The 25,603-nt window shown below is 37.9% G+C and overlaps 1 long non-coding RNA gene across 1 annotated transcript in view; it reads right to left on the bottom strand.

Annotated features, from left to right (window-relative positions):
- Positions 1-7,454: 7,454 nt before the first annotated feature.
- LOC137147638 (uncharacterized) overlaps positions 7,455-25,603 on the bottom strand; it is a 119,257-nt gene continuing 101,108 nt past the window's right edge. The window contains exons 3-4 of the long non-coding RNA XR_010918276.1: positions 21,379-21,495; positions 7,455-7,884 (exon numbers count right to left, since the gene is read on the bottom strand). This is a non-coding gene — a long non-coding RNA (uncharacterized lncRNA). The remainder of the gene's footprint in view (positions 7,885-21,378; positions 21,496-25,603) is intronic.

Here is a 25,603-nt window from a genome sequence, read left to right as displayed (position 1 = left end):
CTGTTAAAGCAAGTTGGAGATTTTTGAGTATCTGAAAATTTACAACTAAGCTTTTCTTAGTCTTTCTCCTACCCTCCATTTTCAGTTGTTTGTGCTAAGGTCCTGTTTGCATGGGCTTCTGTGCATTGATGTACCAACATCAGCATAGATACTGGTATAAAAATGGCTTGTACCTGTTCCATTTACCCCAGTTTGAAACAAAAGGAACTTTAAAATCGGACTTGCTGGTATTACTTTGCCTACATACTGATGGCTAGTACACACATTATTTAAATCAGTTCCCCTAGTCCTTTCCACTGAAATCTTCCATATCCCACTCAGAGGAAGGGGGGGAATTAAAACATAATGTTACCTTGAAGCTTCTAGTACATTGAAATTGCCCTTTTAGCTGAACAATTATAAGTGAATAACCCCTACCACCAAAGAATTTGGAACTATATTTTAAACTTAATTACAAATCATTCAGGTTGCTTGCATAGTCATGCTACCAGCATTGAACTTCCTTGTGCTGTTGTTAATTTTGGATATATAATTAAATTTCCTTGCATGGATTCTGGAGGTGGGGAAAAGATAAAAAGTAAGCTTTTTAGATATAGGGCTAACACGGAGTTCAGATTGTGATGGTTTAGTGATAATAAGTGAGAGATTTATTTTTTCCAAACATCACTAGTTATTAAATCTATTTTATGACTTAAGTGAAGTCTGGTTACTGGATATATGAAAGTAGGTGTGGTGATCTGTGCCTTTCTTGTATATAGTTGTCTGGTTCCATTGGTGAAGCTGATCATGAGTCCAGAAAGTTGATGCTAGTGTGGGAGCATTCCACAGAAAGTTTAATGGACAGCTGGTGGTTGTCAAAGTTGTGGTGGAAATCTGTGTGGGAGTTTAAGCAGTCTGTCCTCAAACACACCAAGAAATCTGTTATTTACAGCCAGGCACCCAGATACCAGAGAATATGCTCCAGGACATACACCTTAACACACTCAAAACCATCTTCCACAGACAAGGACATTCCACCAGAGAAGTAGATTGCATCATGGAACAGGCCACCCAAATACCTCTAGAGAACCTGCTTCAATACAGAAATAAAATCTCCTCTGACTGCACACCCCTAGTTGTCATCTACTACCCCACACTGGAACCCAACTAGGATACCAAACAGCTACAACCCATACTCGATGGGGACCTCATGCTGAAAGAAATCTTCCCTGAACTACCTCTTTTGGCCTTCAAGCAATAATCCAACCTCTCGAAGCTCATCATCAGAAGCAAATTCCCCAAGACCAGGACACATCAACTCAAAGCAGCACCAGACCCTGCCAGATCAACAGATGCAAAACCTGCGGATATATGGCCATTACTACAATGATCAACACCCTCACAACACGCCTTTCAAAATCCATGGATCTTACACATGCCTATCACAGCATGTGGGGTACTTCATTCAGTGTATGAAATATCCCAATAACTATGTGGGTGAAACCAGACAACCAGTATGCTCTCGAATGAACTCACACAGAAAAATGATAAAAGAGAAAACACCATATCACCTATGGGTGAACACTTTTTACAAAGCATACGCACAAACATATACACACATTCATAGAGATAGATATATGTATACATATCAGTCCTCATCCTAAAAGGAAACCTGCACAACAGTTTCAAAAGATGAGCCTGGGAGCTTAAATTCATAACTTTGCTAGACACTAAAAATCATGGGTTTAATAAAGACACTGGATTTATGATTTATTACAGCAATCTGTAACCCACTAACCCTCCTTTTTGTCCTAGGTTGTTAACAGGACACTTCACCTGGAATGGTCCCTTAGAATATGTGCTAACTACTTATGCTACACTATCTGTTTGATCTTGTATTTCACTGTGACACTCTTCGTACTTTTCCCAGACCTGAAGAGCAGCTCTGTGTAGTTCCAAACCTTGTGTCTCTCACCAACAGAAGTCGGTCCAGTAAAAGATATTCCTTCACCCACTTTGTGTTACCTGAGGTCCATTATGTTATTCCCGATGGTATTATTTATACATTATAGTGTATATATTAAATTATATTTGAAATGCACGCGTTGGTCAAACTATTTCCTAGTGACTAATTTATTCTTCAAATATAGCTCTTATTAAAGCTGGTTGAAATTTCTTTAATGAAAAACAACATTTGGGGAAAAAGCAAAAAACCAAAAGGCTTTGAAACAGTTCTATGTGTGCTGCTTGCAAATTGTCCACCTGGCTGATGGAGTTTTAGTCAGTCTGGGGAAGAATCCATCCTCTGTAGTTGTCAGTGATCAATGTTCCTCAGTGCAATTTTCATGAGCTTGAGGCCATATGTGCTGTTAAGAGTCCTATTTACTGGCAGCTTGGGCAACATCAAAATAGGGGCAATTCTCAGGTTTGTAATACATAAACCAGCATTAAAAAAGTTGCCTGCATGGTGGTATTGGATGGTTGGTGTAGAACTCCCATTCAGTGAGCAATTAAAATGTGTAACTTTAAGCACATGAATAATCCAATAGGCTTCAAATACAGCGGTCTGAGGCAACATGGGGGCAGCATGGCCACTTATAAGATCTGAGAAATGGAAGATAACCATAATGCAGTGCAACTTGTTCATATACCTAACATGCCTGGGTCTGGGGGCAAGGTTGATATAGAGGATTTACTGGGGATCTGTATTGTCCAAGGAGATTCTTGGTGCAGAGGGATAAGTCCAGTGGTCATTTCCAACCCTTTACATCCTTCCTTCACTTCCAGAATGTGAAAAGGGCCTTTATGTAACTGAGAATCAGATCCTAGAAATTCATTTCCTTGTCCCAATCCCATAACTTCACTCAGAGTTCCAAAGGTCAGATGTGCTGTATCCAGTGTCTCTGACAGCTGGTTTTAAATACAATTATCTAGTTTTGATGTAGAGCAGAGAGCAGCTATCTGTTCCTATTTGAGGAGATATATTGCTTGTGATTGCCATGCTTCCGGATCAGATGACAAATTGTCATGGAAGTGTTTAGTTTGAAGGCTGGTAGTGTTTTTCTTCAAGAATATTGGATTTTTTTGTAACTTTAAAACTAATTTGGCTTATTAGAATCTTTGGATTGTCTTGTTTTTGCATAGAAGACAATACTTAGTTATAGTATCATCTGGTTAGAAATTTCAACTTGTCTCTGTCAGAGAATAAAGAGATTTAAGAGATTCAGCCACTAAAGGAAGCTTTATGTGTACATATGTGACTTGCTTCCAGGAAAATTGTAAAAACTCTGTTGAAAGAGATCTCAGGTAAGACAGCAACAGATTGGTACAGCCAAAAATGTATTAGGGTACATAGCTGGCAAAATGATAGTGAGGAGACTTTCCTTTTTCTATTTGTTTAAGAGATTTCTCTGGTGTTTAAAAACATCAGGTTTGATAATACACAGACCTGCACAGATAGGCAAGAGGAGGGGAGGTTTCAGGAGACAACAGCAGCCACACAGGATTGTGTCATAGCAATGACTTTGAAGATGAAAGTTCTTACTATTGTACTGATGTGTTCATCCATTAGGGACATTTCTGCCTTAATCACGAGTTTAATTCCTTTGTTAGAATTGTTCCTGATCTGTATTGGATCGGTATAGCGAAAAGGAAAAATATATAGATCCAAATAAAATGAAACTCAAATGGTTTATTTACAGTGGAAATAAACCAAGTAAATTCCCAGTTTGGACATACACATCATGTTGTGTTAGTAATCACTCTGAAACTATTTACTTTACTAATCGCTAACTGCTAGCTATGTAAATTTTTTCTAAAGATTTGATTAAGAATTTTGCTGTTACATCTTTGAACTAGCATATGTTCCTAGACCTCAGAATGGCATGGTGCTGCGCATAATGAGTGCACACAATTCACTTATATTATATGACTCCATTCTGAATCCCTTTAACAATTATATATAAAACCTATAATGGCTCTTTTGTTGCGGTTGTTAACTAATAGTCGCAGTACAATTGGTGCAATTAAGCATCACTTTTATGCATGGTGTGAGGCTCCTGAAATAAAATACTTCTGTTCTGGGTTACCAACATCCTTGTCAAATCATACACTGGATTCTAATAAAATGGGTAGTCTTTGGCTTTTAAACAGTAGCAGAATCAACAGAAAGAATTGCTCTAGTCTTGTGCTCTTTTATACATTTTTGGGCGCATCAGCATAAAATATTTAATCTCTTATGGAAAGTATATTTTTTGCCACTTTGGCCAAGCAGTAGCCAATATACAGTTCCTTGTATGGTGGTTTCTGGTTGAATAAGAAATCAGACAGACAGAGTCAGGGTAATTTGTTCATATACAAAATGCATAAGTCTTGTTTTGCTGAACAGCGGTAGGGGGAAAGCAGCACAGAGGCAGCTCTTCTCACAGAACTCGTGGGCCAGACATTGCGGCCCTGGCCCAAGAAATACTAATCTTGCCTCTAGCCTTCACTTCACTGGTGTGTTGAAGAGTGTGTTCTTAACTCGTTAGCTAACCCAAAGCAGAATGCTAATGCAGAAAAGGCAGTCTGTAGTTTTTACATGAGTGAGCAGGTCAAGTTAAAGACCAGCCTCCCCCATGGTCTTTAACTCAACTGCTAACATGTATTAAAGTTAGCATTTTATTGCTAAAACTTGATCAGATCATTGTTGGGCTAGTAGAATAGATTTTAAAATGTAAATAAAAAAGGAGAATTTTCCCTCTGTCATTGATCCTTGCCATCTGCTAACTTCATTCATGAGAGACAGCATGATCTAATAGATAATGGACTGAGAGACATAGGTGCTATTCCTTTCCTGCAGATCTAGGTTTGCTTTCAAAACAATTCTGCCACCTGCAAGTGCAGGCATAACTGGACTTAGAGCCTCTGTAGCAGACCCATTGTGTTATCCTTGACGAACTTATGTGTTGTTCTGTTTATAATACATTGGATGAGTAAATAAAATTATAACCATAATATTATTATTATAATACCACGTGGAATCATTTTACTTATAAAACATGACCAAAATCTTCAGCCGGGGTCTCTCATTTTGGATGCCTCATTTTTTCAGTCCCCAGCTAGAGAAACCTACTATTTATTTTTATGTGATGTACCACTCATGAAGTATCTATTCAAATAAAAGTAATTGTCTTTCTGATCATGAATAAGAAGATGATGTGAATGATATTTAACAGCTAGTGCATTTCAGACTACTTAAATAGTTTCTTCATATTCAGGCATAGAGAGACTTTCTATGGAGTATTAGGTGTATTTTGTCCCATTCTAATGTTATATTGTGGAAGGAAAAAAATCATCTTTCTGTTCTTGAATTCTTTTTTCCGTCTTTCACACGTTGTTAGTCTTTGTGTTTCAACTTGTTCTTGTTCAAATCCAAGCCCCAGGAAAGTCATGGCATGTTAGGTTTTTGTCACTGTTCTTCATCAGGTGAGGATGTACTAATACTACAACAAGGATTCTACAGTTCTTGTGCTGCAAGCCTAATGTGTGCCGCAAGAGAATGTGTGTTCTTTGTTGGCATTCACGAGCCACTGCAATGAATGATCGCTGGAGAATTGTAGTTAGTTGTCCTACAAAACTGAGAAGTTGTCATTTTCTCTAACCTCACAGGGAGATGGCACCGGAAATTTATTTCCAGTGAACTAAAATGAAATTCTCAGTAAAAGAAAATTGCTCACTTTCAACACTTTTATTATTTAACTGTTAGTAGGTTGTCCATGTTTTCCATTCAATATACCCTAAACTAGAGCTTGCTACTTGGACAGCAATTTTTTTCTCCCCAAGAAAAGATCCCACAAGATATTCCTGTCTTAACATGTTTTGAAAGTTTCTGATGAAGAAAAGCATTTGCTGAAGGACGGCTGATTGTCACCCAGGTAGCGCTATAACTTAACTATAACATTCCAAGCACTATAACATTCCAAGCCAGATCCTCATTTGGTGTAAATTGCTTCATTCTAATCAATGAAGACAAGTGACACCCACTGAGGATCTGGCCTTCAGTTTTTATTTCACAAATGATGCCATGTTTAATATTGAGCAAGAGGAGTAATAAGATGCATGGAGGGAGGGGCTGGTGTTTTGTTTGTTTGCTTGGTTGGTTTGTTTTGTTCTTAATTATGTGTATACAAAACTAGTTTTTCTCAACTGAAAGGAATAGGAACTCTAATATCATAGTGATGGGCATAATATAAAACAGATTAGATAAATCTATAGATGGACAGTGACAGTATAAGAATATAAAAAAATTCCTTTCTGAAATGATTTTTTTAATGCACAGCTTTGTGTTGATGCACTTATAAAATTAATTTAATTCAGCTAGCTCAGAATGTGTGTATTCCCTTCTAACACATAAACATCAGATGAAACTTCGATGAATATTCATTTGAATTTTAATACAAATTTCTATTTAACCATGTTAGCAACATTTTTCATCTTTGAGAGGCTGGACTTGAGTAGCAAAAATAGTCACAAAAAGTAAAATTTTAAGTTTCACTGTTCACCAAAACAAAACTTCACATTGTATATTTGATTGTTCAAAATTACTGTAATGTAAACCCAAGTAAATTAATTAATTAAATGGTGCTTTGTTGATTGATTAGGGAAAAGAAAACAATGTTATCACTCTGTTCCAGCAAACTTTAAAGATGTGAGTAACCCTGTTCAGTTTGAAGAAACTTCTGTGAGCAAGGTACAGACTCAAGGCCTTGAGGACTTATAACCATTTGATTATTTAAGGATCAGCTCCTGCTGTCCATCTCAGGCAAATTACCAAGGACTTCAATGGTACATATACTAGACTGAGAAACAAGATAATGGCCTCAGGATTTGAACCTTGAAATTCTATGATTTTCAAGGCTCCAGTCCTGCAAAGACTTAAACACCTGGACACCTGGATAACTTTACACACGTAGTACTCTCATTGACTTCAGTGAAACTGCTTTGGCCCTAATCCTGCAAGCACTTAGGCATGTGTGAGTGGCCCCAGAGGGTAGTAAAATTAAGCACATACATAAGTCTTTCAAAGATTGGGGCCCAAATGTGTAACATTGAAATGTTTTGATACTTATATTTTTTATGAAAATTTTGTAGTTGATTTATACTGCAAAACGTCATATAGAAATATTAACTAGTAATGTGCTAGTAATGTAGCTTTCATCCTGCTAAATAAAGATTTCTTCTGTTTTGTTTTAATTTTATTTAAACATTTTCTGGAGAAGAAACCATGCTTCAGGATCTTATCTAATGTGACGGGGGGCATGGAGGGAAAGTAGTTGACTGATATCTATCAAACTGGAATTAAATGTTAAATTAATTAGTTGTGTCACAGCTATATTTGTAATGAGATGAGCGTTAGTTTCATTCTTAACAACTGAATCTGAAATAGATGATAGAAATAAGAATCAGAACATTAAAAAGAAACAAATTTTCTCTTTTTTATCATTAAAGTGGCATATACAGTTTTTTGTTATTTCTGCATTGTCTTCATCAATGTGAGCTTGTCACAAATTTTAATACATGATTTATGTTATAAATACATATTTTCCATTCCATTTATTATATGGTGTCACATTGTATCACAACTCCATTTAATCATCTCCTGTCTGCATATTAATGATTACAAATATGATACCTGTGTAGAACTAACAAGCCAGTGGCTGTAACTGTCTTAAAGTGCAACAGTTGAATGCTTTGAACAGTCAGTTTGAGTAGAAAAGTGTAGACATAATTGTTCATCTTTGTACATGCATACCTATTTTTAATAGCGGACATAGATAAAATTCTGTATCATCACTGAGGGCTTGATTCTGCTTCCATCCTGCAAAGTCTTCTGTAAGTATTTAATGTCACAAGCTATGAGTAGTCCTAGAACATAAAATTAAAGCATATGCATAAATCTTTACAGGATTGAAGCCTTAAATCAGTGGTAAAAATCCCATTGACCTTAAAGGGATCGGGATTGAAGAGAGGACTAGTAAAATACAACTGAATGTTATCTAATTCTATGTGTGTGTGCGCCCATGTGTGCAAAAATCAGTAAAAGACTGTCTAGTTCATCCCTTGCAATATTCAGCAGAATAATACTTTTTTTCAGGAAATAATCTAATCTACAGTAAGAACAAAAAGATTTTCCAATTGTTTTTCTTGTTTTAATTTGAATAATTTATCTATTCTTTGTATACTTTAGAACCCAGTTAAAAACACCTTTTTTGTTTGTTTTATTAATAGTAATGAAAGTAAGGCTCCAATCATGCAGACTTTACTGCTCACAGAAATGTTGAAATCAGAATAAAGCATGTGCAGATGTGTTTACAAGATCAGGACCTATGGTATCTCTCTGACCCAGAAATATTGTGTTAAAATGATCTGTTATTTCTTTCTGTAAATTTAAAACAAACATGAGAGATGAACGAGTGTTAATTCAGATGAGAACATACATAATGTTTCAATCAAATATATAGCAAATATTATAGGTGATAATATTTCATAATTATGTAGAAGAAAAGATAGATGTAAACCTAGATTTTCAAAAATAGCTTTATTAAGCTTCTAAGTCTATATTAGACTCTAATGTAAGTGGCTTGATTTTTAAAAGTTTTAAGCACCCAACAACTCCCACTGAAGTGAATGGGTGTTCATCAGTTTGGAAAATCAGGCTATTTATTCTGGAGCCTAACTCCAGATTTAGGTGCCTAACTTTAGGTGCCTATTTTGGAAAATCTTGACTCCAGGCTCCTTTCCTGCAAACAATTATGCACAATGTAACTTGAAGTCAATAGGAGTAGCCACATATTTAAAGTTAAGCATACATGTAACAATTTGCAGGATTGGGGCCAGAGTGGCTGATCACAGATAAGGCTGCAGAAAGCAACGTCAGTTTAAATACACCTAAATGATTACCTATTACTTACCAACCACACATTTTACTAGTGTTTAAAAAAGAAAACCCAGTGTTTCTTTTTTGTTTTGCATATTTCATTTACACCCGCTCCCCTTTTGAGCCTTTTGCAGGTAGGTGTGGCAGAAAGCTCAATGCAAATTTTTCCAGGTCAACATGAATAATTCTTGTTTTAAAACAAGAGTGGGTTAAAGCCAAGTCACTAATTCTTATAGAAAACAGAAAAATCGATAAAGAATTAGAACTATGGGGAAAAAATAATGAAGTCAAAACCCAGGCAAAATTCAACTGGTTTTGAACTTTGTCACAAACCCAACACTTAGACCAGACTCTCTCATCTATGAAACGTTCTGCACAAACCCAAGACAAACAGAAAGGAAATCTGAGCTGAGTTTTGGTCTGTTTGACCACACTTCAAACCACTGATCCTCAGCTCCATCTCCTTGCAGCTACAAGATCTGATCCCAGATAATGGGTCTTCCCTGGTGTTTATTGCCTAGGGGAAATAATCCGTTGAAGCCACTGTACTTTCTGAATTTTGCAACCCTCTGTTTGCACTGGGTGCCATGGCCCCTCAATTTATTTATTTATGCATTTATTAATTAAAGAAAAAGTAACAAAACTTGGTCCCTCAAAGAAAAAAAGGTCTTTCCAGGATAATTTTTCAATATTTTTGAGAATTATTTGGAAGTAAAGAAACTGTTTCCTTAAGTAAAAGTCTCTAACTTTTGTGAAATTCCGAGTCTTGCTGGGTTTTGTCAGAGGAAAGTAATTTGCAAAAGTTCATGACAGACAAATGCATGGACCTGACAAGAAGAATTCTCATGTGTCAATAGTTCTGTGCACACAGAGCATGTTGTAGAGCAGTTGAAAATGCCACCCAAAATGTTCTATACTGTATATGTGTCACAACGTTGAGAATGGAAGTGGGTTAGATATGTGACAGGACAGAACTGCTGGGGTTTTATTTTCTCTTCAAGATCAAAGGCTAAAAGCTTTTACAATATCATATAAATGGAAAAGCTGACGCTAATGGACATTTTAAATTGAATCAAAGCACTGGTGGATGCCCATTGGATGTTCTCCAAAAATGGTCCAGGAGTTGGTGGACAAAATCCAAGCTGGAACTGGATTCTGCTGCCAAACATCTGAGCTCAGCTTGAACAGATCCAGCTTCTCTGTGTGTTTGTTTATATATATATATATATATATATATATATATAATACTGTAATGAATAGTTGAGGCAATTTTATCAAATTCATTGTATGTTCCATTTAATGTATCTTCCATTTCACTTGGTTTTCTGAGTGAAGGTTCAAATACATTGTATGATATATTTACCCATATGAATTCTGATTTGACCCATATGCATGATAGGAAGCAGGAGGACTTTGTAAACATCTTAATCAGAGTTTTGTCATGGTTTTCATAAAAAAATTATGGAAGATTGTATGCACATCATGAGGAACCCTTTCTAGAAAGTGGAATTTCTTGTGGGCGACTTAAGGAAGAGCTCCAGGAGGAGAGAAAAGGAATTCTGAATCTACACTAGAAGAGCTGCAGCAAAATGTACTAAGTGTTATAACAGCACTAACTGGATGTAGGGAAATGAATAGGACTTTTGTCAGAAGTCTGCCACTGTGCTTTTCTATAAGTCCCTAGGGTTAGCTTTTATAGGAAAAGACCACCTGCTGGAGCGATTGTTCACAATTCACTTTGACATAGGTTCAGATTGCCAGATTGTCACTATCTGAGAAGTCAGTATGTGCTTCTGCAAATCCATGGCTGCAGTTTGGCTGAAGATGATGGTTTGGAGAGACTGCTATAGATACTAGTTCAGAGACCATAGTGATGGGGGATGATGATCTTCAGCTGAGTGTGCCCCCTATTCTCATCTGAGTTATGTTTTTGGAGTCCGGGATATATCGTTTTGGATCTATTTAGGGCCTGATGTTTTATCCATTGAAGTCAATGGGAATGTTTCTACTGATTTCAGTCATTTTTAGATCAGATCCGTGGATCATAAACCTGATAGTCTGACAGTATATTCCTTTGTTTTTTTGCTGTGTGTTAGGAGAGTTTGTTTATTTAAAGGCCTTACTGGTCTGTTTATGAATAAATTATAACAATTTACAAAAGTAAAGGTGAAAAAGCATTATTAACTTGGACAACAGAACTCTGCACTCTCTGTTGCCAGAAGGCACCAAGAAAACTGAAAATGTGTTGAACTTCACATATATTATAATGCACCTAACATTTAAAATATAGTTAAGATTCTGAGTGCATCTTTCTTGAAAATAAGATGTTATATGCCAAGCTCATTTTCACACATATGCTGAACATATGCTGGCTCTGAAGAATTTGTCTGTAGTCAGTGCAACTCTGGTCTTCTCATTCTAAGACTTCTTTTGATTAAGATAGCTGAGTTTCAGACTCTAACTGCTGCTCACAGGAAACTGCAAATTGATTGATTCCCTCAGTGGTGTCCATTGCTTTCTACAGATCCATCAGACAGAAATAACTTTTTAAAGTTAATTAACTAGCTTTATCCAGATTTTTTTTCTTGTTTAACTTCATCCAAGTTTTGAAGGATATGTTGTATTGTATCTTATTTACAGATATAGATTTTATCTGATCTAGTAGAGGGAGAAAGCTGTTTTTGCTTTTTAGTGATTTTATATGTAACCTCCATGGCCACAAGATCTAGAGGACAGAGCTCTCTGCTCCCTCTGTTGGGGAGAAAGAAAAAAGAAAAAGAAAAAAAAAAAAGCTCTGGCCAGCTTCATTTTACATTTTGTTTCTCCATAATTCACTTCCTGAATTTTGTTGTTTGGTTGGTATTTACGTTTTGATGTGTAACGATGACAAAAAAAAAAGTAATTATCCTTTCTAACTAATGAAAGGAAATAGGAATTGTGCAGATGTGCTTTGGGTGAGAAGTCACAGTAGCTTTATGAGACATGGACTCTGTTTGATAATGAAACGGGTCCTTGTGAGAAGGAGCACTAACCCCAGGAACAAGGGCCCAATGTTTACTCTGAGCTCCCCATCTGGAGAGCTTGTACCTTGCATGGATAAATCTGCAGGAGGAGGCCTAACTGGACCAGCAGCAGTGGAGAGCTGACTCTATGGTGTGGTCTTACCAGGCCAGCAGTTGTGATGACAGAGCTGACTCCACAGTGAGGTTGGATCGAATAATATTTAACTGATTTCTCAGCACCCTGACCCACCCAGCTGATCAGATACTATTTTTTCCACAGGACTCCTGTCTCATTCAGTACACGAAATGGAAAGTGCTCACTTAATGAGAAGTTATTTAATACATTGTTTTCTTCCAATTTACTAAATACTAGTCAAACCCTCTTCAGAAGACATGAAGAGTAATTTCCTTGTGGACTTATCGCTATAGTAGGAGTGCTAATTTAAACATTAATTTATTACAGACAAGTCTTTTACCACACAACATTGATTAATGCCCAGTTCAGGCCCATCCTTTGCATTGAGGCAGAGGTCCTATGGAAAAAATAGTATCTGATCATGTAACTAAAGTATATCATAATGCATACACACAACAAAGCAAAATTAGATTACACAGCAGATTTCCTAAATACTTCAGTGTTAAACTTTAATGTTTTGAGCATAGTTTGTGGGTGTGTAATTTCCTAGGTTTTTAAAAAAAATCAATCTGAAAAACATTCCATCATGGGCTGTCATATTAACAGCAACATGGATTGTCAGCAGCATTTGACCCTTTTAGATGTCTCACACGGATCTGCCAGTTGAGCTAACAGAGTAATTGATAGCAGCAGTAGGCTGTCATCCTCTACATGGACCAGCACTAGAGGGTGAAGGGATGCTTTGCCAGTGGGTTTCACAGATATTTGCTGACAGCAGGGGAATGATGAGACTCAGGAATACTGGGTTCCCTGACAGGCTGGAGAAGAGTGTGCTGAAGCTGGCACAGACTCTTCTGCACATATCTCCCAATTTGACCCACTTCTGCCCTGTCCCTCCAGCCTCTCCCTGTTCTATTCCTATCTTTTCCCAACTCCTATTTCCTTGTCCCAGTCCCATTCTCTTCACCTAACCCATTCCAGTCTCCACTCCTCAAACTTCTCATCCCTTGTATAGCCATACCAAGCCAGCCCACCCCACAAAGGCCCCCGTTCCCCGCCTATGTTGCCCATACATACTGGCTCTTAGTCCCAATCTCCCTGTCTGGGCTCCCAATCCAATTTGTGTCCCCCGTCCACATGGGCTACTTGTCCTAGTATCTTTGCACAGCCAGTCCCAATTCTGTCCCTGGTTCCTCATCAGTCTCCTCCCAGTCCCCTCCTCCCCCCCCCCCAGGCTCCTTTGTCCATTCTCACTCCTCCTCTCTCACCCAGGTCTGGCTCTTGTCCCCTCAGCATTTAAAACTGACAGCTTCCTCCTCTGTGGTCCCTGGGCACAATAGTCAAGTCACTGAAAGCACAGCAGAGACAGGCTCGCTGGTCTCAGTTCTGGTGCCTGGCCCCAGCCTGGGCCAAGCACAAAGAGTAGCACAAAGCTGCAACTGCAGGAAAATCCTGCTCAGCTGCTCTCTTTAGCCCCAGGCTGGAGCATGCCTCTGAGGACAGAATCTTCAAACAATTTAGGTGTGACACTCTAGACGTGTCTCTGCATATGCAAACTCCCCTTACTCCCCCCCCCAACAGCTTATAACTTGATCAAGTTCGGGTAGATTTTCAAGGGGACTGGAAAAGACACATTCCTGACACAAAAGGCACCTCTCTGTGAAATTCCATGTCTTTACTCCAAAGCATCGTGGTGCTAGGGCAACTCAAAACAAAGATCGCCAGAATTTAACATGGGCAAAAACCATATTTTTCTCAAACCACGTTCTTGGAAATGGCTGGACTATTTTGACTGAAATTATGCAACACAATTTGGACTGAGGAAGATGGCCAGGATGTAAAATTTCAGGCCAAATGGTTAAAGCTTCACAAATTTTAAGCAACTGAAAATAGAATCTCATAATGGGATGTGTCAGGCAAGTTTAACAATAGTCAATGTTCTGCACCCCTCCAAATAATGATATGGAAATTTCAGAAAAAGCCTAATTAAGGGCTGTATTTTTCTTTAAGTTTTTTGCACTATTTGAAAGCTTGAAAAGTTACTACTTGTCATTCCAGCCCAAGATAAAAATAAAACCGTTAATTATGTATAGCTCAGATTGTACTACTTGTATCTGTTTGTCTTTATTTGTATTTTTCTTTCAGGATTTTTGAATGTCATCATTTTAAAGACATTTCCTGTGTTCAAAATAAATGGTACAAGACTAATCTGACAATTTTTTCCCATGTCTGAATTTTTGCTGATGTAAGGAAATAGGAGTAGTTATAAATAATGTAGAATAAGCTTGTGCATGATGAATCTTGATGCAGTGATTGCTAACATTTGCTATCACATACAACATAATTATTTTCTCCCTACAATTTAAAATAGCAAATAAGCAGTCATCTCTCCAATTCAATTCCCCATTCCACCTGAGAAGAAGGTATTTGAATGGAGATCTACCGCCTCTCAGGTGCATGCTCTCACCATCAAGCTATAGCGTCATTCTTGTGTTGTTTCTTCTCCCCCTCCCCCTTCCCCTCTTTCCTCTGACCCTGCCCAATGTTGAAACTTCCAGTGTGGAAAAATAATGGAAAAATCATTGGGTGGGGAGGAGAGAGAGAGAGCATGAGTGAGCATATGCACTCAAGAATGATGCTATAACCTGGTGCTTAAGCACTCCTCTGGAGGTGTGAGATGCAGGATCCAGTCCCCCTACTCCAATGACTTTTAAAAAATTATTTAATCCACAGTGGAACAGTTTTAACAAGAGACTGAGGGAGCCCCACCTCAGAAATATCCCATAGCCAAATGATTAGGGCACTCGTGAGAAGTAGCGGATCACAGTTCAGATCCCTTCTCCTTTGGAGGGGGACTTTGAACGAGGTGTCTCCCACATTGCAGGTGAGTATTGTAGACCATGAAATTTCAGCTAATATGGGCCTACTTATAAAATTAAACTACCAAATTAATAAGTGCACATTGCAGAATATGTGAAATGGTGGCTGGAGTCCCTTTTGAAAAGAGGTGATTGTTTCTCATTGCGACACACCCATGCTGTCTTTCTATTCTCAAAGTATGTCTGGTATTTCATTAAGATAACTGTTTATTAATTGCCTCTCTGTCTGGACCATTTTCCCTAATGAATTTATCCTCTGGGAGTAACTCATCTATGCAGTAAACAGAAATGTGTTAAATGCAGGGCGTGCTAGACCTCCACGGCTCCAGACCTCTCAAAATATCTTATGATCAAAGCTAATGGCTGGATGCCACCCCAGGTATTGCTCAATTTAATCACAACAACCCCAATACCCCTTTGTCTGATGGGTGGAACACTGAAACTAAAGAACACACCTAGGTGGCTAGCACCTTTTCACTAATTAAAACACATGGGTCTCCCCTTCTAGTATTGTTTTCTGGAATTCCTGTGTTTACTCATGTAAATTACCAAAATGCTTTGAAAAACATTGGATTCAAGAATATAAAAGAGAAGCAATGGAAATAAGCAAGCAGGCAAGCTTCAAGAGAAGAAGAATCACTCTTGACAAGAAACTGAAAAGAACTACCATCTTGCCCAGCTGCCTTCTGTGACCACGGATCCAGGTTCTCGGGGGAAGCTGCTAAGAAACCATCACCGCTTCTTGCCTGCATTGGTGAGGATAATTGCTTTTGCAGCTAAAATATACTGGACTTTTGGTTTGGGGGCTCATTTTATATGTATATAAGTATAGTAATTAAAGCCTTTCTGTCATTATCAAATGAGAGTCATGTCAATTCCTGAGCACACTAAAAGCAGATCCCAGTCTGTGAGTTAACAAGTATCCTAACCACTGCTTCTTGCTAAAACATTGTAGATACCTAATGCCAAAAAAGAGCTTGCAGCTGAGAATCCCAAACAGAGGAAGTCACCTCTCTGCAGCCTGGATTTAGGTACCTATTTTGGAGAGAGGGACGGGTCTTAGCGTACTTCCCTCAGCTTGGCATCTCCCACTGGCTCATATATTGTGGACACAATTGGGATGCTATAACCTTACTATGTTATCCTTAAGAAGGTCTCTTTATATACAACAAGCAGGAGGCCTGTACTTATATCCTGTTTAGACCATTGCGGAGGCAGGAGTAGCTAGTCACTGGATGTAACAAACTAGCACCAAGGTCCCCAGAAAATCAGTATACAATTCATCCCATAATGGTGTGGGTTAGTAAAACAAATGGTCAAGGTCAGGTTTGGCAGAGCTTTCCCTTCCAGAGGTGGCTGGTGTTTATTTTAATCAACAACAAAAATCAGTCTATTTGATCTCAGACATCTGAAACACTAGAATGCAGAAAAATATTTAAGATTTTGCCTATGTATTAAGCAGCTCAGCCAGAGCAGGCATAGCATGACTAATCACCATAAAACATATTGCACAAACATTCTAGCTGGTGTACCAATCAATTGCTGAAACCTTACCTCGTTAACTGTTGCAACAAATTTGAACTGAGTAATTCAATTATATTTATAATCCAATAATAAGAGGTTGGTTAGCATGAGCAAAAACAAAACATGTTTTGCTTTTGGAAGCAAGTCCAATAAGTGTGAAGCACTACAATACGTATGCAAAATATGTATGGTATTGATTTCACACTTGAGAATTGGTAGGATGAATCCTTCACAACCACTTTTTGAATGATTCTTATTGCAGCCTCTTTTGATGGCTTGTCAATATCCCAGTGAGGTGGCATTTGTACTCTTAATGTTTGGCTTTATCTTACTAAAATCTCTTGTTGATTTTAATATTTGAGACTTATCTGCTTCACATTACAGTAAAGTCAAACCAAGTTCTCAAAGGAACGTACATAGCTATATATTGAAAAGTTTATTTACTACTTTGTCTCTTGATCTTTGAGTGAACTTCCTATTTAATTTATTTGGTGTTCTGCTATGGATTGAACATATTATGGGATCCTTATTAAATGTGGGATAGGGCTGATTCTAGTGCAAAAGTATTAAACTCATTTTACTGAGAGATTTTGGGGTCATTCCAACACACCAACTAAATCTGTTCCAAGTAGGTACATGTCTGTGTTAAGTATTTATTTCTAAATCCTAAAGTTTAGCACCTTTACTCTTGGTATTGATTTTGCACTCCTTATTTAGGAACACCGCTAATACCAGCAATAAGTGTGTTTCTGAATAAGAAGGGGTTGAGAATGCAATTTGTTATCATCCTGCCTCTGCCTGCCGGCTTCCCTGCCTAGATTTTCTTACATTTTCCTTTGCTATGACCCTGCTAGGAGAAGATTAAGCAATTAATTAATATCGCCAAAGCTTCCAGACAAAAATTACATGCAAAATCAGTGCTTTTTGGATATATATCACTCATCAAAATCATGTTATTTATCTCTATCTTCATTCAGCTTCTCATCTTCATTGTAACAGGTACCTGAAGCACATTACTGAAATGTGGTTTTGTGCCTAATCTGCATCCTCATAAGAGATGGGGAAATGACCATTTTGTGTTGCAGCCTGCCAGTTTGTAGATAAACTATCACTGTGAATATCACAAACTATACTAGATTATTTCATTCCTTTTAGGGATTCAGCACCATATCTGTAGGCCCCAGCGCTGCGATGTAGGCCTGAACCAGAGCAGGCCTGGACCATGGATATGTATTTGAAGTTTAAGGGTTAATCCTCACACCGAGAAAGAATAAAACTAGGCATTATAGATAGGGATATTCCCGACACATTGATTGTTTGTTCATGCCACCCCAGGCTCCACTATGATAATTGACTGCTTGAACATATGAGTGGGAACATCCTGCCTAAACATTTTGTGATTTAACATTTATGACACATTGGGGCCCTGTTTGTGAAGATCTATGTATGAATGTTTGGAAACATCCTGAAATCTAATTGTGATAATTTACAAGTGAAGTAAAGTGCCCAATGCATATCAGGAATGTGGTTGATGTGTAAATCATGGGCAATGAGAGGCAAATAATATTTCTTTTATTTTCTTTTAGTAAAATTGGTATTAATAAAATTGGTTTAGGTATAAGAATTTTATTATGTTAGTAAGTAAGTATAAGATAATGTACCAATGTAATGGGATAAGAATGTAATGATTTTTAGTAAGTATGAAGGAGGAGTGAATGCAGTTTGAGTCTGCTGAGATAAGATGGCGAGGAAGTAATTGCTGAGGTAATGGTTCTCAGCCTCCAAGGGCAGGAGGGAGAGAAGATGCTTTTGTTTAAAGAACTTTTACAACCCAGATGGCCAAAGATCAAGATAACCCCGTAAAACAAGAGAGTTAACACCCAAGGACAGGAACAAGACAAAGTGTGAAACAGGAATGAAAGAATAATGGGAAAGTTGTCACACTTGCAATATCAAACGTAATTGACGATTACATCAAACAAGGAGACTATCTGACATGACAAAATCCATAGACTCGAATGGGGGTGGGCAAGTATAAAAATGGGGTGAAGAAACCTGGACTTTGGGCTCGTTCTGCAAACCACAAGGAGCGTTGTGTCGTGACCGACAGAGCCTGGCTCCATCCTCGTGTCTGAGTCACGAGCAACACAGAGGCTGGCAATTATATCCCTCCTGCAGAAGTGTGTGTGTGTGTGTGTGTGTGGAAGTGTGTGTGTGTGTGGAAGTGTGTTTTAGACAATTGCTTTTTCAAATATTTTCTGTATTCATAATAAATGCAGCATACTGTCTTGTCCCCTGAATAAGATCCTGCTGTTTATTTCATAAGTGTAAGATATCTGCATATGATCGTATATTCTGTATGTTTCTGCACAAAGGCCCAGAGAACATGACTGTTACCCATGTTGAAGTCCTAGCATGGAACTGAGTTGCTTGACATGACCACTGTTGGAAGCCTAGCCTCAGCAACCTGACTGCTTTTTGCAATTGGCAGAGACCAATATTGCTAAGTAACCTTGTGGTATCTCACTTTCTGCACACCACAGCAGACAGTAAAAAGTGTGGGTTTTGCAAAACACTGCAAGTGGTTTGTTAGTTTATAGTGGCAAATAGATAAAGATGAAAAAGGGCAAGAGTTTATACATTTTACATTAATGTGCGTTCTTTCCCACCATCTCTCCCACTATCAAATGTTGTTTTGCTCCAATTATCATGGTGAGAACATAAATATATAGTTATTATAGATAATGAAGTATATAGAAATTGAGGGATATGGGAACATCACCCAAGATAAGTGAATGAAAGCATGCTGTGTACAAAAGAGGATAAAAGGCCACAATCCAGGTAAAGGGGCAAGCTTCATTGTTTCCTGATTCCGAGATGCTGATCCCCTGGCAGGACTACTGAAGCAAGCCGTTCCTGTATACAGCCTCTTGAGTGAACACATAACTCTTTGGGTCTAGTGAGTATGATATGTTGTAGTTAATTTTTGGCTTTGTATTGAACTAACGATCTAAGAAATCCTTGCACATTAAACCTGACTGATCTGCAAATCGGGCATACTGTGTCTTACTGCTAACTTCACACTGATCATAAAGAATGCCCTGTATGACCCGGAGGAGAAAATGCCAGAGTCCAATTAAATAAATGACTTGCATCTCTTTTGTCAAACTGGTAAATATCATGGGCCAGCTACATTTGAGGCATAACATCACTGAAGTAAATGTTAGGGATGAATTCGATGATGGCTTTCTATCATCAGTTTGCCTGGCTGTGAGGAACACAAAGGTGAACCAGTCTTTCCTATGTTTATATTCAAGACACATGCTTAACATAAATGAGTTGATGTAATCACATCTAGATTACAGAGTCTTAGGTTCAGTGTTTGTTTATAATAATTAGAGATTGCCCCCTCTTTAAAGGGCAATGGTAAAAGGACAATGGCCTTCTAGCCTACTTGAGTACAGAGTGGTCCAAGGAGAGATCAAATGCAACATGCAGAGGATAGCAGAATGTTAAGTGTAATATTGATATGATAAAAAGCCATTCATTTTTAAAAGCCATTCTTTAATTATTACTGTAGGTTCAAAGCACTAGGTTTCAAGGACAAAACAATGACTCTTTTAGCTTTGAAAGCTTGTAAATGGATAATGGTACATATATTGTGTTTCTCAATACTTCTGACTAGTCAATTACAGGTAATTCTCATTTCAAAGCAGAGTTTGGCCTAAGTGGTGTGTTCAAGCGATAGAAATTTCAAAGCACTCAGAACAAACACAAGCTCTTTGATTAACTAATTTATGCAGGAAGTAGTGAAATTAGGCACCCTAATTGTTCTGCCAGAGTTCACACAGACCTCCTAATTAATGACTTACAAAAAAAAAAGTTCATAATTGTTACCAGATGGCCTAAATAGTAGGTGAGGTCACATCACAATGTAAAATATGGACCAATTTCTTATTTTTGGTCTTGGGACTGCACAATATAGGAGTTAAGAGAATTTTTCTGTATAGAGAAAAACAGTAAGAAACAGCAAGGTGTGTTTTCATGAAGGGATATCTTGTGGCTTGGGTGTCTTATTAGCGTGACTGGTGAAAAGATTCAAACAGAAAGCAGAATTCCTGAAGACTGATGTGGGAGGTAAGGTTGAAGGGGAGAACATCCAAAATACTTGGTCTTCAGTACACCAGACTTAAACCTTCCCCTCACTTACTTGTTGTGAATAAAATGTCCAGTGCATTTTAATTGCAAACCAATCTATTAAAATATTTGTTTGGTTTTTAAAAATAATTACCAAAGAATTTATGAGAACAAATTTCAGCCTCGAGTCTGTTCAAACAAATCATGTTAATTATTCATTATTTAAGGGGTGGGACTGGTCACCTGAGTCATGGTATTATTTTCAGGTTCCTGATTGGAAATATTTTTTTTTTAAAGGAGCTAAAGAATAAGAAACAAGTGATAATGGACAGCATTGTTCTAGTAAAAAAACCTGAAATACAGACTGTCATAGATCATGTCAGGCTTCCCTTGCTGGCAGCTCACTGGCGTGCTGTCGAGGGACCCAGCATCTGGATCCCTGGGTATTTTAAGCTCCCTGAGCCTCAGAAGGCTGCAGCATTATTGCCTCTCTGGCACATTTCTTGAGCACTGACTCTGCCAGCTGCTCTTTTTCAGAAATGGAATCCCTCAATCCACCTGCCTTAAGCCAACAGTTCTGGTGCTGACCCACAATATACCCCAATAACTTAATCTATGCTCTGCCAAAATCTCACTGAAAGTGTGAGCCTTCTTGGTTATGGAGCATGTGGTAGTTGTAGCATATAACATGCAGAGGCACTTTGCACAGATTTCTAAAAGATTGTTGTTCTTTAGTCACATAAGAAATACACAGATCCATACAAAATTATAAATTTTGCAACCATATACCTCATTCTAGCTTACCTTTTTCCTTGAGAATCCTTGAGGGACCATTATGTTTAGGTAGGCTGGGGCTCTCTCCCACCTTGCCTCATTCAGTTACTGCAGCAGCTTCCCTCAACACAAGCTGGTGAAAATTTGCTGAAGAGAGAGAAAAAAGAACAGGTTCAGCCCTTTGTAACTTTCCAGTCTTCTTTGTCAGGTGACTCACTGGTCAGCCTCAGGAGTTGATCACTGACCCCTAGCAGGTGATTTCTCTCTGCTCTGCTAAACCAGTTCCTCTGGGCAAGGGCCAATCTTTTGCCTACAATATTTCCATTTTCCATAGAAGATCATTAAGAGTTAATGACCCTCTATTGTAGATCCTTTGCCACTGTCCCTGTTGGAATATTGGCCCAACATGAAGGTGAAAGAACAACAGAGAAGACAAAAGGCTGCACCTTTAAAATAGAGTTTGCAGGAGAGCTGGCTGAATAATTGATATTTTGGTTCAGCCAGCAAACTGAAAATCAGAACAAATACTTCATTCAGTTTTGAAAATGTTCAGAATTTGTCAGCAAATCAGAAGAGTCCAGTCAGCTTCAGAAAACTGCATGTGTTCCCCCCTTAAAACCTTGAGCTTAGGGGTTAAAGTGCTTAAAAGGATCAGGGACACCCAGAGTTGGATCCCTATCCTGAGCAAGGACTCAAAGTCAGCTCTCACTCCTCCTAGGGGATATATTCATTGAGCCCAGGAGAAAGAATGATTCTTTAGCTTGGTGATTAAAGCGCTCACCTGGGAGGTAGGAATGGTGGATTCAAATCAGTCCTCTAACTCAGGCAGAGAGAAGACTTGAATTACTAGGTTACAGTCATTCTCTTGCTGTTTGACTCAGTGAAAATTTAAGTATTTATACAAGGTGGAACAGCTTCAATTGGAAAGTTTGAGGCCAGACAGGTAGGGGCTAGAAACTGGTGATCAAGGCCCTGTGCCAATGACTATTTATGTATTCACACAAAGTAGAACAGCTTCAACAGGAGAAAGTGAGAAAAAGCAGCTCTAGAACAGGCTGCTAGATAGGATGCTCAGTTGGAAAGGGGAAAATATGAGTTCACAGTCCCCATGTTAGAGTGGGGAGTCAAATGAGAGTCTCCCATATTCAAGGCAAATGCCCTAGCCACTTGTTTAAAGGTTATAAGGGGACACAGGTGACTGTTCGTCTGCTGAAGTAGTAGGCCCAGAAAGCCTTCCTCCTTATTAAAACTAATCAGATCAAATGTGCAAATATTTTGGGTCAACCAAAAATGCATTTTTGGGGAAATTATTATTATTAATAAAAACTTTGCCCAGCTGTTGTTTGCAGCATGGTAAGATACATACAGAATTCATACATTTTTATGTACTTTGAATTTTATACATCTCACCATCACAGGGACCAATAACAAATTTTTCCACCAATAAAGTTAGTGGACATCTGAATAACAAATAACATAATCTCGCTATAAAAATCAGAGCAAATGCAGCATGTTTATTTGGGGAAATGACCATTTTATATGATATTTATATATTTTTGACCAGCTCTATCCCATATAGCCAAAATCTGCTCTTGTGAGAGTTAGGCACCTGAATACCTTTGAGGATCTGGGCTTTAGTTACTCACTCAAAGCTAGAGCAGGTCAAAACTTTTTGACTGAAAAATATACCTCTCAGAAAATATGGTTTTGTTAAAACTGAAATTTTATGGGAAATTTCTATTTTGATTAATTTTTTCAATTTTCTGATTGGAAAATTCACAATGAAATCTTTGGCTTTGGAATGATATTATGAAATCAAACACTTGTTTTGATTATATAATCTTGATTTCAAATATATATATATTTGGACAGTGCAAAGCAGCCACTGTGCACCAGAAAATATGGCACATAATTAACAAACCACCCCAATATGTAATAGAATAGATTTTAATTTTTAAATTAATTCATGCATGTTAAAATGAAGCCTTTAACAGACTTGGGGCTTGTCTACACTTATAGCGCTGTAGCGCTTATTGAAGATGCTACCTAGCTTCAAAAAGGGAGACCTTTCCCTGTTGGCATAGGTATTCCACCTCCCCAAAAAGGCAGTAGCTATGTCAAAGGGAGAAGCGCTCCTGTCGATATAGTTCTTTCTACGCTTGGAATTAGGTCAGTATAACTGGGGTGCTCAGGAGTGTGGATTTTCCACATCCCAGGCAATGTAGTTTTACCAACATAAGTTTGTAGATATGGGCTTAGTTTTGTCCTGTTAGATGCCCTTTCATGAAAAAGTCCCTCTCTTCTTCTATAGGAGGTAAACTGAAGGAAGAAAAGCATTGTAAAGCATGTTTTATTTTTCATCTAATTTGTGCAGGTAGTTCAAAACCTGCTTCAATGGATTATCTAAATAGATAATAAATGTGCCTTTCAGTATCCTTTAATACTGGTTGAAAATATGAGATTTAATAGTACAAGGATATAACTGATCCTTTTACTATCTTGAACAGAAGCAGAAAAGTAATAAAATGATGAGAAAATGATATAAAGGTCACTAGAGTCACTGAATATTAGAGGGTAATTTCTTTCTCTCATGGAAGCTTACAATGCTGTGTAGCCTAAGCGGAGGGGTGTTGTGTGGCTGTCTGGCAGAAGAACCATCTGTCAGAATCTCTGGCTTGTACAGACTACAGTCTGAAGTAAATGTGCTGCCTGGCCATCCATCCTGTAGGCAGTCAATATCCGCCTAGAGCAATGCTGTGTCATGCCATTTGAAAACAGGAGAGAGAGAAAGCTTCTAGAAATGTTTCTACATATAATGTTCTATTCACCACTCACCCTCTCATTAAGTTCCTTTTAATACATTTTTAGAAAAGATATGTATTATTTATTAATATCACTTCATAAATTGCCCTGGAACATATAATCAATGTACTTTAGGACAAATTATTGTGATGTGTTTTTCTACAGCCACGTTTCTCCAGCTGCATCCACGGTTGCCACCTGCCGATTGTCTGTATTGTAAACATGCTATTCATGTAATCCTTTATGCATGCTCGCACCATCACCTTAGTCAAGTGCCAACCTGGATGTTTATAGCAAGAACACAAAAAATGTCTGGTTTGGTTAGACAGTGACTGTCTCTGTCTCTGCTCTCAACCTCTCTCTGCTCTCTGCCATACCTGTCTCTGCTCTCAACTCGTCTTCTTCAAGTTCCAAACGTCTGTTTATTCATCCAATGTATGTTGTCTAAATCCTAGATTATGAGTTTTCAGTTGCAGGAATTGCCTATATTACTTATTTGTAATGTATGTAGTACCATGGGGTCATATTTCCTGTTTGAGGTTCATAGGCACTACTGCAATAGAACTAATAATAATAAAAATGTAGACATGGTTGCCAACATGTTACTGAATCTCTTCTTAATATCTTCAGAAAGATTCCTTAATCCTACATTGGATCCTTGGGCTATATTATATGAGTCTCTTCCATATAACTCATTTGGCTGTCAAAGTTAAAAGCTAGTAAGACAAAGTATAAATTCCATACAACACTTTTACTTTTGGTTTCACATATGAATTATAACCAAGTTTGATACAATTATTCTGAAATAATGTCATGTCAGCATTCATGAATGACTTATTTAGGAGGAGGAAAGGTGTTATATGGTATTGAACAGCTGCCATAATGCCATGCAATGTAATCATAACCTAATCCCGTTAGAAGTAATATGTTCTAGTATAATGTTTAATTGGTTGCACTTTACAAGACTATCCTGTCAAACTGTACTCTGGACAATCCAGCAATACTGACTGCCATATGTCAGTATGTTCCTTGAAGTGCAACAATAGCATTTGCCTCTATTATTCAAGAATGTATCAGTTTAACAGCAACATATATGTTGGATGGAAAGATAACTTCTAAACATTTGTCAGACTACATTGCTTATTTAAGAATATATGGTCTTAAATGAGATGGTTTCCAAAATTCTTCATGTTGATGTGGATTTTTATTTTTAAGTCCAGCTCCAATCCAAAACATGTGCACATCTTAAACTCCAATGTATGGATGAGTTGTAGTGCAAGGGAAAGAGACAGGAAATACTCCACATCCTGAAAAGCATGTGTTTTATTTGGTTTGAGCTCTTGCCAGACCCATCATTGTGGAATATTCTGTAAATTCTCTGTCTCATTCCTTGTTATACTACTCTGAGTTGCATAGTTTAAAGCCACTACACACAGAGTTCCGGCTACATTCA

The sequence above is a fragment of the Emydura macquarii genome, unplaced genomic scaffold (assembly GCF_026122565.2).
Source record: "Emydura macquarii macquarii isolate MOO-44397 ecotype Brisbane River unplaced genomic scaffold, CSIRO-AGI_Emac_v2 contig_561, whole genome shotgun sequence".
NCBI classification, from domain to species: Eukaryota; Metazoa; Chordata; order Testudines; family Chelidae; genus Emydura; species Emydura macquarii.
Note: the sequence above shows the minus strand (reverse complement) of the source record. Positions and strands in the feature narration are given on the sequence as shown.